Source organism: Carlito syrichta, unplaced genomic scaffold, assembly GCF_000164805.1.
Source record: "Carlito syrichta isolate Samal-C Ts95f unplaced genomic scaffold, Tarsius_syrichta-2.0.1 Scaffold316421, whole genome shotgun sequence".
In the NCBI taxonomy this organism is placed as follows: domain Eukaryota; kingdom Metazoa; phylum Chordata; class Mammalia; order Primates; family Tarsiidae; genus Carlito; species Carlito syrichta.
This window is the reverse complement of record NW_007260517.1, coordinates 402,024-405,643: the sequence shown is the minus strand read 5'-3', so window position 1 is coordinate 405,643 and position 3,620 is coordinate 402,024. Positions and strand designations below refer to the sequence as shown.

General features: G+C 46.4%; 1 protein-coding gene across 4 annotated transcripts in view; it reads left to right on the top strand.

Moving 5' to 3' along the window:
• The first annotated feature begins 3,221 nt into the window (after positions 1-3,221).
• WTAP (WT1 associated protein) overlaps positions 3,222-3,620 on the top strand; it is a 35,900-nt gene continuing 35,501 nt past the window's right edge. For 2 of the 4 annotated variants that reach the window (XM_008074378.1, XM_021707179.1), the window contains exon 1: positions 3,222-3,571. The gene's annotated coding sequence lies outside the window, so the exon portion shown is untranslated. The remainder of the gene's footprint in view (positions 3,572-3,620) is intronic. The other 2 variants (XM_008074377.2, XM_021707178.1) reach the window with 2 other exon arrangements.

The following is a 3,620-nucleotide window of genomic DNA, read 5'->3' as shown; positions in this document are numbered from 1 at the left end:
TCGCCGGAGCCCAGCAGGTTGAGGCTGTGGTGGCCAGGAGTGGCCACTGCACTCCAGTCTGGGCGAGAGTGAGACTCCAACTCAAAAAAACAAAACAAAAAAAACCAAAAAAAATCACCTTAATATTGTAGATTTTTTCTGAACTTCTTTGATCTTGTATTTATCCCTTACACTGAAAGTCCTTGTACATAACATTAACATACTTGTTATCCTACCATATACAGTTCACAGTTTCAAAAACATAGCAACAGTATTATCATTAATTATATAAAACTAAGTGAAACTGAAGATTCTGTTGCAGTTTTTTAATCCTTAAGATATATAGTTGACCCTTGAATAACACCGGTTTGAACTGTGTGGGTCCACTTACATGTGGATTTGTTTTGTCCAAACATAGATGAAAAAAACAGCGGAAGGCAAAACCTGCTTCTACAAAAGGGCCAGCTTTTCCTGTCTACAGATTTCACAGGGCCAGCTACAGGACTTGAGCAGGGACTGGATATATGTCAGAAGTATTCTGAACCAAACTTCTGTGAATGTGGTCTGACAATTAATTTCACGAACTCATCCTAGAAAAGGTGCTACATATCTCACTGCTGAATATCATTACAGTCACCTTTGAAGTACTCTCCTTGGAAGCTATGCACTGATGCCGGTGCCTAGCCCACCCATCAGAGCAATTTTGGAACTCTTTTTCAGGAATGGCCATCATAGCTGTCATCATATTACCCTTGACGTCTTGAATGCCATCAAAGTATCTTCCTTTCAATATCTCCTTTATCTTTGGGTAAAGAAAAAAGCTAATTAGGGACCAAACCAGGTGAACAGGAAGAATATTCCAATAGTTATTTGTTTACTGATTAAAACTTCCTCAGACAGTGCTGTGAGCCGGCGCATTGTTGTGATGCAAGAGCTCCTTTGGGACTATTTTTGCACACACCTTTCTCATGCCAATATTTTCAGTTAAGATTTTCCTGTTTCTCTAGCGATGTCTGCTATGCTTCTCACAGTTGGTCGACAATTCTGACACACAATTCAATGAATTTTTGCAATGTTTTCATCAGTTCTGCTCACTACTGGCTGTCCTAACCTCTCTTCATTAGTGACAATTTCTCTCCCCTCAGAAAAACATTTAATCCGTTTGTACACTGCCATTTTCTTCATGACATTATCCCCATAAACTTGAATTAACATGTTCCTGATTTCACTCCCACTCTTGCCAAGTTTAACAAGAAATATAATAGTTTGTTGCTCTAATTCAAGCTCCAACATTCTCGTGATGGCACACAAAAACATGCAACAATGATGAATGCCACTCAGCAAGGCACTGCCACATGTCAACACGAACACAGCCGTGAGACACTGATATACCAAGGTTATGAAAACCTATTGAGTTATTTGTACAGTGCTGCCAATGACAGCCACAGGGGCAAGTTCACAAATTTAATTGTCAGACTGCATAAACTGAGGAATGACTGTACTATCCCACCATAGATATACTATTAGGGTACTGTGCTCAAAAGTCCAGGGGCATAATTCTTTTCTCTGTGTATCTTAGTTATGTTACCAATTTGACTTAGAGTTAAGTTCATTTGCTTCAGTTTACGTTCAACTTTAAGGTTTACTTTGTTTTCCTTTTCGTGTATCCTTTGGCTATGTAAAACTAAAAGTTCAATGTCAGAGAAGTAAGGCTTCTATCTCCATCCCCTCCACCCTTTCCGCCATCCCTTTCAGGTAACTATTTTAATTTTTTTTTTTTTTTTGAGTTGGAGTCTCACTCGGTCGCCCAGACGAGTGCAGTGGCCGCTCCCGGCCACCGCAACCTCGACCTGCTGGGCTCCGGTGATCCTTCTGCCTCAGCCTTCCCAGTAGCCGGAATTACAGGCATGCGCTACCACACCCAGCTGATTTTTTGCTTTATTGTAGAGATGAGGTCTCGCTGCCCAGGCGGGTCTCGAACCCGCAGGCTCAGGCAATCCACTCACCTCAGCCTTCCAAAGGCGCAGGATTACAGGCTGAGCCACCGAGCCCGGCTTCAGGTAACTATTTTAAATTTCTAAGATATCCTTCTACTTTCCCCCAAACACACACACACACACACACACACACACTTTACATGTATTTCTGCACATTACTTTATTCACTTAATATAACCTAGAGCTCATTCCAAAGCAGCATGTAGCTTTGTTCTCAATCTTTTTTTTTAATGGCTGCATTGTATTCCATTGCATGGATGTACCATTCACAACCAGTTCCCTTTTAATGGATACTTAGGTTATTCCCAAACTTTTGCTATGACAAAGAGCTAAGCTTAAATATATACTGTTTCCGTTTATGGAGGTGTACCTGCAGAATGAGGTCAGGGTTAGAATGATAAATGCATGTGCAATTTTGGTACTCCATAGATCTGGAATCATTTTCCCGCTCCCACCAGGAAAACATAATTTCAAATTGCATTTCCACTATAAGTGAGGTTCAACATCGGTTTATGTTTAAGGACTATTACTCTTCTACCCCCTCCGAATCATCTGTGCACGTCCTTCCCCATTTTCTCCTTCGGATTTTGGTCTTTTTCTTTTCGGTTTTAGAGAATTCATGTAATACGAGTTGCAAATAGTTTCTCCAGACTGATCTGATTTACTGGAAATATACTGCACCATGACTCCTTTGACCCTCTGGAGGGTACCTTAATCTTATCCTTATAAATCACCTTACTCCAGGACACTTCTTTGGGGGATAAACAGTTTTGGTAAAGCCGACTTAAGGGCAGAGCAATCAAAAGAATTACTTGACTCTTCTAGGAAGTGTTAAGAGGCTGTTTTATGTTTACCAGGTGACACTACCGTTAAGGGTTCAGACGGCACAGACTCGTACTTAAGGGAGTGTATTCTCTAATCCTCCCAGGGGTCGCCGTCCCCTCGCTTTGCGAGCCGCTGACACGGGCACAGCCTCCAATTGCTAGAGAACAATAGCTCCTCGGATTCACCTCCAGAGAAGTCCAGGCGGAACGAGCCAAGCGGCTAGAATACTGCGCTTCACGACAGAAGAAAGGGCCTCGGCTAACAAGTTTTCAAAACTCACAAGTTGAGGCTCAGCTCAGCATAAAACTCACACCGCTCTCCACCTCACTTCCGAGCTGCACCTAGTCGACCGGCGTGCGGAAGCGCCGAGGATGGGCGCAGTAACCACCGAGCAGCCAATCAAGCACCGCCTTCGCCCAGATCCCTCCGCCCGAGGCCGCGCCTCAGGCGCAGGTGGCCCCGGCGAGCGCGTCCACCCGGCAGCCGCCTTCCCGTGATTCCCCGCGGCTGACCTCCAACCTCGCCCGCCCTCCCCTCGCTTCGGCTGCTTCCTTTCCCGCCCCCACGGAGCCTGCTGAGCCCCGGCGGCCCCGGGGCGCGCGCCACACTCCCGGGAAGGGCCGGGGCGTGCCACGGGGAGCAGCTGCTCTGTTACGCCTTGAGGTCCGGATCGGGATAGGCCGGCGGCCGCCTTCCCTGCACCATTCCTTTCCCAGCGGGGCCCGGCGGCGGGCGAGCGACGGCGGCCGCGCCCGGGAGGCGATTCCTCGGTGAGTAGGCCGGAGCGCGAACATGGCGGAGCGGGGAAACTGGCGGGAG